The 12,733-nt window shown below is 39.6% G+C and overlaps 1 pseudogene; it reads right to left on the reverse strand.

The window, feature by feature from the left end:
- Positions 1-11,614: 11,614 nt before the first annotated feature.
- LOC114049575 lies at positions 11,615-12,218 on the reverse strand (annotated as a pseudogene).
- Between the last annotated feature and the right edge of the window lie 515 nt (positions 12,219-12,733).

Genomic DNA, 12,733 nt, shown 5'->3' on the forward strand with positions numbered 1-12,733 from the left:
TAGAAGACAGAGGAGCAGCCTTAGGGGAGACCTCAATTTAAATTCTACTTCTGACACATACTTGCCATGAAACCTTTAGCAAGTCACTTACCCTCTTAATGCTGCTCCCAGCTAACTCTCTGAGACCAGTGGTAATACAAGGCAATATAAGTGAGTTGTTGATGTGCATATGTGAAGAGATTTTTCTATACCAGGAATTTCCTGTAAACGATTAAATCAAAGATCCTGATTTTTACAATTATTAAATATCAGCTACTAGAATTTTGTTGTATGAAAATAGTATTTGCAATATAAGGGATAAAGGTGAAATTGTTATTAGATTTTTTTTTTGCCATGGTACTTGCTGTAGTATGACTTGACTTTTGTGTGCATTAATAATTGATTTCCAAGGGATCAACCTTAGAAATTAATAGGCATGACTTACTTAACCTTATTTAGGGCTTAAACACTAATGAAATTAATTTTTAAAAAAACCATTGAATCAAAAATGCGTTAAAAACAATTAGCTTAATAAAAGATTCTCATTGTCTTTTAAAGTGTTTTAATTGTTTTTTTTTAAACAGTCTTAATTCTGTTTTCAATTTGTTTCCTAATTCTATAAAAGTGGCATTTTTAAACCTTAACTCAATTTGTATTTTTGAGCTCTGGATCGCTTTTCTTTGCACTTGAGTTGATTCCATCTGCCAATTTGCAGATGGCCCTGCTCCTTTATTGTCAGAGCATCTTGGAATGTTAGCACTGGAAGCCAAGTGGCCTTATTTTTGCACAGCAACCTTAGCATAGCCACACAAGTGTTACTCGAGAGGTGGCTGAAATCAATAAAAAGAGCAGAACTGAGACAGTGTAGTCGGGATAAATTTCCTATTGGGAACAAATACTAAGTACTAAGGGATATGACTTAGCTGAAAAGAAAAGGGAAGTTACACCAGGAGAAGGGAATTTTCAATTGTACAGCTTCCATTCTAAATCAGGCACTTATCACCTCTGGAAGTCATTTCTCCCTGATTGGGGGTTTTTAAGCAAAGCCACTGGAAGACTTCATATGTCAGTCTCTTCTTTCTCCAATTCATCCTCCACACGTCTGCTCAAAGAAACTTCCTAAGGCACAAATCTATGGGACTCCTCAAGAACTTTCATTGGCTCCCTATGGAAGCTAGGATAAAATATCAACTCTTCAATGTGGCTTTTAAAGCCCCTCACAATCTAACTCTGGTCTACTTTTCCAGGCTTATTATACATTATTATTTCCCTTCATAGACACTTGATTCCAACCAAGCTAGTCTATTTGTTTTCCCCAAAACTTGGCATTCTGTGCCCCACCTCTGTATAGTATAAACTGTCCTTGGCACCCATAATGCATTGTCTCCTTATCTATTCTCTGAGAATCTTAAGCCTTCTTTAAGGCTCAGTTCAAATGCATTCCTTTCTTCTGCCCCAAATCATCTTGTATGTACCATCCCCCATACCTTAATAGAATGCAAGCTCCATGGAAACAGGAATTGTCCTTCATTTTGTCTTTGTGTTTCTAGTATCCAGAATAGTGCTCTTCACCCCATGGACACTTAGTACGTACTTGTGGGATTGTATGGAATAGAGGATAAAAAGTAAAGAGCAAGAAACGTGTCTGTCACTTGGCAAGCAAATGTGTCTGGCTAAAGCCCATCTTGATATAATCTTTCACCTGATGAAAACAAGTCTTGGTTTACATGAGAATGTTGGCAGGTGAATCATATTTCACCTAATGCCCCCATCAAAGCCATCATTAACTATCAGAAAACAGCAGCTCAGCAACCTAGCTACCGAGAGCCCTGCAATCTCATGTTTATTCATGTCAGCTGTTGAGAAGCAACTGTGCCATCCATGTTAATAAAATGGCCATATTATGACTGGTCTGGTTTTATGATACAGGCAACAATAAGCCAAGTCATTGAGAATTTGCCAGAGTCTGTGGGTGTAATTTGTATTTGATAAACTGGATGAAACGGTCGCTTCCTGAGTTGAGATCACAGCGCTTGTGTGAAGAGATATTCATGCATGGCCCAGAATTCTGCCAAACAATTCAGATATCTGGTCTTGGAAGAGACATTTATTGTACTGGCACAGTGTCAGGTAGGGGATGAGAAGAATGTCTTGAAATATAGTACTGCATTGAAATAACCATTTTCTTTCTCTTTAAAAATATAGCCAGTTTTTCTTTTTAGGTTTCATTTATGTCTTTTATTGTTTATGCTATAAATATTTCCTCATATTGCACCATGCTCCATCTATAGACCCCCATCCTTTGCCACAAAGAAAACAATTAAGTGAAGTCAACTGAGGTGGTGACCGCATCTGAAACTACAGACAAAATTTAGTATCAGTAGTATCTACCTCCCTTAGCAAAAGGAAGGAGGTACGTTTCATTATTGTTCCTCTAAGGTACTGTTTCCAGGGGCTATTGCAGCTGCCTCCATAGCTAGACATACCTGACAAGAATTGTGAAAATCATAGCAGACAACATATACAAAGAACTTCGGAAAAAATTAAAGCACTATATATGGCTATGCTATAAATATAAGAAATGATGAGCAGGATGATTTCAGAAAAACCAAGAGAGACTTACATGAACTGACACAGAATGAAGCTCGAAGAACCAGCAGGACGTTGTATGAAATAACAGCAATATTGCATGATGAATAATTGTGAATGACTTAGATATTTTCAACAATACAATGATCCAAGACAATCCCAAAGGACTCATGGTGAAAAATGCTATCTGCCTCTAGAGAAAGAACTGATGGTGTCTGAATACAGACCAAAGCATACTGTTTTTACTTTTCATTCTTTCTTTTTCCTTTCTTTCTTTTTTGTTTGAGTTTTCTTCCACAAAATGACTAATATGGAAATGTTTTACATGATTACATACATATAACATATATGAGATTGCTTACTATCTCATGGAGGGGGAGGGGAGAGAAGGATAGAATTTGGAACTCAGAACTTGGAAGAAAAAAGAATAAATGTTAAAATTGTTTTTACATGTAAATGGCAGGAAAATAAAATATCATTTACAAAATAAGTGTTAGCTATTATTGTTATTATCTAGCACATGTAGAGTGGTTAATGAGATCCTTAATGAGAAAAGCCACTTCTCATCAGACACTGGAGTAAAAGAGGGGCTCTGTGCTATGTGAGTATCAGTTGAAGGATACTTCAACTGTCTTCAAGTACATAAAAGGCTGTCTTAGGGAAAAGATGGTATACATTCTGTTTCTCCCAAGAAGGCAGAATTAGAACAAGGGGTGGAAGTTACAGAGGCAAATTTAGGATCAAAGTTAGAAAAAACTTACTAATAATAAGTTATCCAAAAGTGTATTGGGCTGACTTAGGAAATGGTAGTTTCTCCCCTATTGGAGGTGTAGAAAATGTGGTTGGGAATGTGGCTTCTGCATATTACTCATCAGGATGATGAATAGCTGCTGAGGTATTGACAGCTGTAGACTGTTGACAAGAAAATGTGGGGAATGGGAGATGTAATTAGGGGCAAAGACTCAAGTGGGGAAATTAGGCGCTTCGGATAGGCTGTAAAACCTGCATTACCCCGCCAATGGGGAAACAAGGGAGGGCACTGCGATTCCAGACTAGGGATAAAAAGCTTTGCTCTACTTTCTGTAAGGTATGCCCACACGTGGGACACTTGGCCTTGCTAGGCCAATAATAGAAAGGTGTTTTGTTTTGTTTTTCCTGGTTCACCAATAGCTTCTTGGAACTTTTGTTTCTTACAGAGGTATTTAAGCAAAGCCTGGATAATTACTTGTCTGGTGAGTTGTAGGATGAACTTTGGGGTGAATATGGGTTGGAGGGGTAGGCAATGGCCATAGCGCCTTGTCACATTATGAGGGAGGGAACAGGCCCTAGGGTGTAGATAGAATTTTTTTTTTTTTTTGGCAAGGCAATTGGGCAAAAGTAACTTACTGAGGGTCACACAGCTAGTAAGTGTCAAGTGTCTGGTCTGACACTTGATTTGAACTCGGGTCCCCCTGACTCTAGGGGGAATGCTCTATCTACTGTACCACCTAGTTGCCCTGTAGATAGAATTTCAAAAGGGGAAACCCCTAGGCTGTGGTACAAGAAGAAATTCAAGATGCTCAAGGCCAAGGGAACACTGCTGGACCATCCCTACTAATAGGCAGGTAGAGCACAAACTTTTCTTCGTTCAAGAATAACGAAAAGCTGTGCACTGGTCACATTGGCATGTGGCGGTCTTATTGGCATATAAAAGAACCCAGTGAGGGAAGCTCAAGGTGTCTCAGGCCTGACAGGTTCCTCACCTCCTCAGAGGCTGTAAAAACCACTGACCTGAACATGTTCCCCTGAGGGGGAAAAGGAAGATATAAGGGAGAGCCAACATTCACCATTACTAGCAACATGTAACCCTGGACCATTATTTTGTGTGTTCTTAAAAGCTACACAAACCTAAGTGAGGAGCACTTGGGGGATGCAGTGGATAGAGTGCTAGACCTAGAGATAGGAAGACTCCTCTTCCTGAGTTCAAATCTGGCCTCAGACACTTACTAGCTGTGTGACACTAGACAAGTCACTTAACCCTGTTTGCCTCAGTTTCCTCATCTGTAAAAATGAGCTGGAGAAGGAAATAGCAAAGCACTCTGGCATCTTTGCCAAGAAAACACCAAATGAGGTCACAAAGAGTCAGACAGGACTGAAAATGACTGAACAACAATACCCTACTTGATGACCCTTATCTGTGCCTGGTCAGTTCAGAGTTTCCAACTCTGAAATTCAGTGATCTTATGTAATCCTAATCTCTATAGAAATCATCAAATCATCATCAATTCTGCCTCTCAGAAGAGATTCAAAGAGAAGCAACCACCACTGACCGTACGATCATGAATTTAGAGCTATGAGACCTTGGGTAGTGTTTCAACCTATTTATTTTACTGAAGCTCAGAGTGGTAAAGTAATTTGACCTAGGTCACACAAGTATTAAGTGACAAGTCAGGATTCAAATACAAAGACCTCTGACTACAAATTTTAGCACTCTGTCTACTGTGCCATGTTGCTCCCCCTTGTTTTCAATGGATTAAAATCAAATGAGATTAATGCCCATGAATGATAGACAGAAGTAAATTAAGAGCAACAGCAACCATAATATGCCTTCTGCTACTGCTAACAGAATAAATATCAAAAAATGACCCACATCTTTTTTAACAGCATTTTTTAAATGGAATTCCCCCAAGAAACACAGAGGGGACTAGTGAGGGCCAATTACATAGGTGGGCTATGATCAGGGAATAAGTACTTTTAGATGATCCAAACTATAGGTCTGTGGATGTAGGAGATACATGGAACTCTAAAGGAAGAAATCCTAGCCCTCGAGCATAGCAAAGTCCCAAACTGCCTTCCTGACTCTGATGATTTTATGCTGAGGACACCAATGCTGCCCTGGTCTCCTGGCCTCTTCTTCCCATCACCAGGAAGGGGTTCCAGCCTAAAATTATTGAAAAAGGAAATGACACTTTGAGAACTGAGTTCTTTTTTGCCCCCCTCCCCTCAACTGAGGAATAGCCTAGACATAAATCCCTCCAGGTGGCAGTCAAAGAAATTCCCCATTTGGGAAGTCCCTTAGCTACAGAATGCCTAGAAGCAGTTTTTGAGAGAGTATATGAGGAAATAGAAGCTGTATTTGTCAAGTCCTTCCCATGCTGGTATGTCTATACACTGAAACTTAGAATCTCCCTGGGTCTGGGTGGACCCAGGTCATTTTCTGTTAGCCTTCACTGACCTTACAAACTCATGGCTTCTTTCTTCTTTTGTTCGTAAGCTTCTGGGACTAAGAGAGTTGGTGTTTTCAACAAATAAAACAGGTCCAGTAAATTAACAGTCGGCCTAATCACCTTGCTCATGCATACGGTTTCAAGTTACAGAATCTGAGAGTTTAAAAGAACCTGAGATCTCAACTAGTCCAACCCAGTATTGACCTACAACATCCCAATCGAGTAAGTGGTCATCCAACCTGCATTTTGAGGCTCTCCAGTAATGAGAAACCTACTCCTACCCAAAACATCTCATTCCACTTTAGGATAGCTCTAATTATTAGGAAGCTTTTGCTTACAGCACATCTAAATCTTCTTTGTCACTCCCACCCATCCAGGTGGTCCTCTGGGACCAAGCAGAACAGGTCTAATCTTTTAACCAAATAATAGCCTTTAAATCCTTGAAGGTAACTATTAAATCAGCTGTCCAAGTTTTTTAACCTTTGTTGTTATTTTCATTCAGTCGTTCAGCCTGTCCAACTCTTCATGAACCCATGGACCATAGCATATCAATATTGTCTATGGGGTTTTCTTGGAAAAGATACTTGAGTGATTTTCCTTTTCCTTTTTCAGTCGATTAAGGCGAACAGAGGTTAAGTGATTTGCTCAGGGCCACACATCTTGTAAGTATCTGAGGTCAGATTTGAACTCGGGTCTTCCTGACTTTCAGGCCCAGAGCTTCAACCACTGAGCCACCCAGCTGCCTCCATTTAGCCTTTGAGTCATCCTCAATTCCTCATTCTTCAACCCACATGTTAAATTACTAGCTAAGTAATGTTAATTCTACCTACTCTACCATCACCTCTAACTATTATCCTATATCTCTCTTCTGTTTCTCAACTAAGCGCCTATGGGGGAAAAATCTATACTCTTTGCCACCATTACTCTCTAACTTACTTCTCAGTCCTTAACAATCTGGCTTCCCACCTCATCACTCAAACTGAAACGGCTGTCCCTAAAGTTACCAGAAATGTCTTAATTTCTAATTCTTTGCTCTATTTTTATCCTTCTTGACCAGTTGACTACCCCTTCCTTTTGGATAAAATCTCTAGTTTTGTAATTAATAATAATAATAGTAATAACAACAACAATGACATTTAGTGCTTTAAGGTTCACAAAGGGCTTTACAAAAATTATCTCATTTCATCTTAACAACAATCCTAGGAGGTAGGTGCTATTATTGCCTCCTTTTAATGGATGAGAAAACAGGCAGACAGAGGTTAAGTGACTTGCCCAGGGTCATACAACTAGTAAGACTCAAAGCCAGATTTGAACTTAGATCTTCCTCGATCTAGGTCCAGCATCATGTCCATTATTCTACCAGCTTCCTCATTTACCCAGCAGTGTACAGTGAGACTATAACCTCCGTTATTTTGGACACTGCTCCTGAATGTAACCTAAGATTGCATTAGCCTTTCTGACTATTATGTCCCACAGTTAACTCATATTTAGCTTACAATCCACTAAAATCCCCAGCTCTTTTTTACCCAGACTGTAATCCAGCCAAACGTCTTCGACCTTCTATATGTGAGGTTGATTTTTTCAAAGTAGGTATAACACTTTACTTTCATCACTATTAAATTTCATTTTATTTGATTCACTCCATCATATTGGCCTGTTAAGATCTTTTTCAATATTTATTCTATCATCCAACATTTTAATTATCTATCACTTCCAGATCTACATCATCTGCAAAGTTGATAGGATGTCATATATGCCCTCATCTAAGTCATTGATAAAAATGTTAGACTGCATAGGGTCCCTCCAAGCTGATATTGACCTATTCATAGCTATTCTTTCAATCTGATCCTTTAACCAGCTCCAAATCTACTTACATTAATTGTCTAGCTCACATCCTTCCATCTTGTCCATAAGGATGACATAAGAGACTTTGTCTTTGCTATTGATATAGAACTCACCTTTGGGTCACTTAGACAAGGTTATCTCATATGCAAGATACTATCACTCAAAATCCCTCCAATGATGTTTAATTTCCTAGTGAATAAGAGGATACAATTAATTCAAAGTAAAGGCACTTAATGAAATATCATAATAAGAAAAGTAACAATAAAATGTTTCTCTATAAATCTGAGGCAGATTTTCCACAAATATACATGCCATCGGTGGGAAAAATGGACACACTTAGGAAACACTTCCGGAGTAGCACACATGTAGGGAACATGTCTGGTCAGGACATACCCGAGAGAGGCAACTTATGCCTTTGATGCTAAAGGCCAACAATTTTTTCTAGCAATATCACTGTGTTGCTCCTGCTGAGCCTGCTTCCAAAAGCTCTCAAGGAACATACATTTTTTCCCAACTGGGTAATCCCTGCCAGATGTGGAGATATGGTATATAGTATCTGTCAGGCATTCATTGCTCCCTGTTGATTTTTCATAGCTGCTGGTCACCATCAGGCATGATTCCACTGGGCATGAAGTAATAGAATTTCTCTATGCTTCCAGCTTCTGGCTTCAGCTGGAGTCCTCCTATGCACTGCTACTTTCTCAACATTAGGAGAAGAGTAGATTCTGCCATTTTTTCACAGGGTTGTTGTGGGGATCAAATGAAATAACATGTATAAAATGCTTTGCAAACACTAATGTGGTATATAAGTATTAATTATTATTATCATTATTCTTTAGCTTACAATGCTACTGCTTTTTCAGAGAAGCATGGTCCTCATACATTCATCAGACTAGGGGAAAATCTGGTGCCTTTTTGCTCCATAAGGAGCATTCTTGCTCTCCAGGAGCCAAGGATTTATATAACATCTATTAATACAAAAATAGTTGAAGTAAAGAATGGGTAGGATTAGTCTGCTTAAATGATGAGAGACAGATGTGCTGCAATTCTATACCACTTAATAACCTCCCCCTTATCTTTCTAGTCTTCTTATACCTAAAATCTCACCTTCTACAAGAAGTCTTCCCCAGTCCCTCTTTACTCTAATGTCTTCCTCTGTTGATCATTTCCAATTTTTCCAATTTTCTCCTATTTGTATATAGCTGTTTGCATGTTGTCTCCCCAATAGATTGTGATCTCCTCAAGGTGGGAAGAGGGGGAGGGGAGACTTTCTTTTGCCTTTCTTTGTATCTATAGAGCTTAGCACAGTGCCCAGTACATGGTATTTATTGACCATTTTTGTTTGCTTTAGCAAAGACATGAACTTAGTGAATCTCATCTTCAGCAATGTCAGTCACTCTACTCTTAGCCTTTTCTTCCTTTGATGACGCCCTCTACCTCAGATGTCTACTGTCCCTTTTTGCTCTCCCCCTTCTTGATCTCAGATCCTTAATTAACAAAGGTGTAAATGATTAAGGATAGATTAATACCTCCCAGGTGTATTTGCCTTTTAGCAGATTTCCCTCTGCTACTTTCTACTTCTACTATTGCTAATTAGATCAATTCTGTCATTGCTTCTGGGAAGGTACATCAATCCCTATGATTTACAATCCAAATTGTCTCTCCCTAGCCATCACTCCCTTATATGGATTGCTTCCAATCATTAGATTGTAAGCTCTTTGAAAACAAAGACTGTTTACTTTTCTATTTGAATCCCCAGCATTTAGCTATAGTGGTTGGTATACAGTATGTGTTTAATAAACGATTGTTCCTCCATTCATTAAGATTAAAAAGGTAGACCTCTGCCACAGTTCGATGCATAAGCCCACAGAGGTAGAAGGGAGGACATTAGGGAGACACAGGGAGCCTTCAAATACTCCTAAAATCACAACAGCAATTGGTCACCTGCACCCTGTTCAAAGATTCCACTGATGAAAAGCATAAAAGCAAACTTTCATGCTGAGCTGTTTTCTGAATTTTGGTCACTGAGACATTTACCGTCATTCCATCACTTGAATTTTATCATTTTAGCCCCTAGAAGGCTAGTTTTTCTCCTTAACTTTTACATCTGTAACTTACATACATTGCTACCAGAAGGTGACAAGTTACTATGACCACATAGCCAAAAAATAAAGCATAAGCCAAAAGCTTTAAGGAATAAATGAGCACACTTTCTTCCAACATTTCTTAATATAAAATAGCATCAAATCTGCACAGCTAAATTCTTAATAATATTAAACAGAAATTTTTAAAGGATTATATTAAATAAAGATAAGGTAAAGTTTTGTACCTTTCTCTCTAATCCTTTAACAATTATCGATTTAATGTAACAGTAATCTCATATACAGACCTTTATTCGAAGATTCCTTTAAAACTAATCTTAAATTAGGATCCAACATCTTTGAAAAACATATGCATGGTTGTGGAAGTTCAGGTTAATTGGTGTCAATCTCCCTACATCTAGTCACCTAGCTGCTGGATTTGGTTTCAGGTGAGAGAATAATTTCTGTCACTACCCTCCTGCGTAATCTACTTCTGAAGTGGTTCCCTGGAAATTTAGCCCATCCCCCGACATCTTGCATCCTAAACCTCTTTCACACCTGAGGAAGCAAAAGAAGAGAAAGAACAATAGTGCCTTTCTCCTAAAAGCACCAAATCGAAAGGGGCCTCAGAAGACACCTATCCCTGAATAAGAAACCTCCCCACAACATCTCAGATAAGTCGACATCTATTCCTTGTTTAAAGACCTCCACTGTACAAGACCCTGCTACTCCCCAAGGCAACTCATTACACTGTTACATAGTTTTAAACTTTAAGAAGTGTTAGGGTTTTCTTTTCTTGCACAAAGGTTAAATATGACTCTCTCTGCTTTCTATCTGTTGTTCCTGGTTCTGTCCTCTGGAACGGAGCAGAACAAATCTAATCCCTTTTCCATGTGACAGCCCTTCCCATATGTAAAGACAGCTATCCTGTCCCTCCTAAGTCTTTTTTTTTTCTCCTCCGAGATAAATATCCGTTGTCCCATGAACGAATTCTCATATGACATGACCTTGAGGCCCTTTCCCATATTGGTCAGCTTCTTCTGGGTGTTCCCAAAATTATCTATATGCTTCCTAAAATATGGTGGCCAGAGATGAACATAGTAAATATGGCATCTGACCAAAGCAAAGTACAGTGGGACTATCACATCCATGACTTCTAACCTTCTAGACCTAATCTTCTCTCAGCGCAGCCAAAGATCACATTAGTTTTCTTTGACCATCAAACTACAGCAGAATGAGGAAGGCTGAACAAAGTTTCAAGCTTATTTCATCATACCATATGAACAGACAACCCTCAGAGCAGTTTTTGGTTCTGATGCCTCCTCTATCTTTTTTTAAAATACTATACACATAGCCTTTTTTTCTTGTAGTAACTACCCCACACTTATCTTTCCTTGAACACCAGTTCTGTGGATTTCTCATCACTTCTTGAGTGCATTCATTCCTGGCACACAATAGGTACATAATAAATGCTTATTGATTGATTCATTCATCCATTTATTCTGCAGTAACATGTGGCTATTAGGCTTACTTTTAAAGATGGCAGCTAGAGCTCTAGACCTGAAGCCAGGAAGAGCCAAGTCCAAATCTGACCTCAGACACTTACCAGCTGTGTGTGTGATGCTGGGCAAGTCATTTAACTTCCATTTACCTCAATTCTATAAAACAAGGATAGGGATAAGAGGGACGATACACCTACCTCTCAGGTTTGCTGTTAGGATAAAATTAGATAATATTTACCTGTGCTTTGCAAATCTTAAAGTGGTATATAAGTGCTAGCTATTTTTTGTCAATATCCAGCTTTATTGGTATCTAACTCTCTGTGAATTTCAGAAGTATAGAAAATAATAGTAAAAGAGCCAGTCTCAAAAAGATAAGCTGGCTGGTGGGATCAGTTTGAGGGTAGGTGGTGGGTTAGGAACTCCTCTTGGAAGGGAGGATGTCGTTCAGGTCACAGATGCCATCTTTGTCAATGATCCGGACCCTGAAGGATGCTGCAGGTTCAGTATGAAGCACTTCTGGAGCTCTTCCAGACATTTCTTCAGGAACTCTCCTGCCTCCTCATGTGTGAAACTTGGTTTGCAAAAATGATCTAGGATGCTGAGGGTCAAGAAGGCACTGTAACTGTGGCCTGCAAATGGAACTTTGGTCAGGGCTGCCAGGTAGGCCATATAGTACAGTACGGGTCCTTCTTGCTCATCATAGCCGGCCAAGAAGAGGTTGACACAGTACGGATCCGACCTCGGAGGTAGTAGGCCAGATTTCAGTGAGTGAAGTTAGCTGTTGCTGTGGGAGATAATTCATACCCACTGTGCATCTCGAGGAACTACACGTTTTCTGAGTGTATTCAGCGAACAGCACAGTGTCTCCAGCCTCTCCAACACACAGAAGTAAGATCTTCTCACTCATCTTTAACATCTTATCGTAATCATCCCTCATCTGGACAATGTTCTGGCAGCCACACGGTTGGAGGCCACAAGGTACAGTCGGGCCCCTGGATGCTGATAAGGTACTCCATGGGGGAGGCGGGACAGGACAGGTCTCAGCTTGGCCAGGCCTGTCTGCGGTTCCTTCTCATAGCAGGCTCAGTGCTAAATCTTTTTAAGCCATTTCTTATCTCCCATCTGCCTTAAAATAGCCCAGTCAAAATTTACAGGTCTAATGGGTCAAAGATTTAGAACTGGAAGGGTCTTTAGAGGTTATCTCCTCCAATCACTTCTTTTTACACGTGATGAAACTGAATCTGAGAGTTGTTAAGTGACTTATCTTGGGTCACAGAATTAGTAAGTGTCTGAGCTGGACTTGAAATCAAGTCTTTCTAAATTCAAGCTCAAGCCCCACTCCAATGAGCCACTTAGCTGCCTGATAATAGTCATTTTAATGCCTATACATTGCTTTCCTCACCGTGGCCCTGTATTTACTTTTGCCATGGCCACCCCTCCCCCTACTACCATCACCCTCCCAACCCCTCACCAACACACGCTTCTTGAAGAAAAAAATTATTTCATTTTTGTGTTTGTATCTATAGCACCT

Source organism: Vombatus ursinus, unplaced genomic scaffold (assembly GCF_900497805.2).
Source record: "Vombatus ursinus unplaced genomic scaffold, bare-nosed wombat genome assembly UNPS02014798.1, whole genome shotgun sequence".
NCBI lineage: Eukaryota > Metazoa > Chordata > Mammalia > Diprotodontia > Vombatidae > Vombatus > Vombatus ursinus.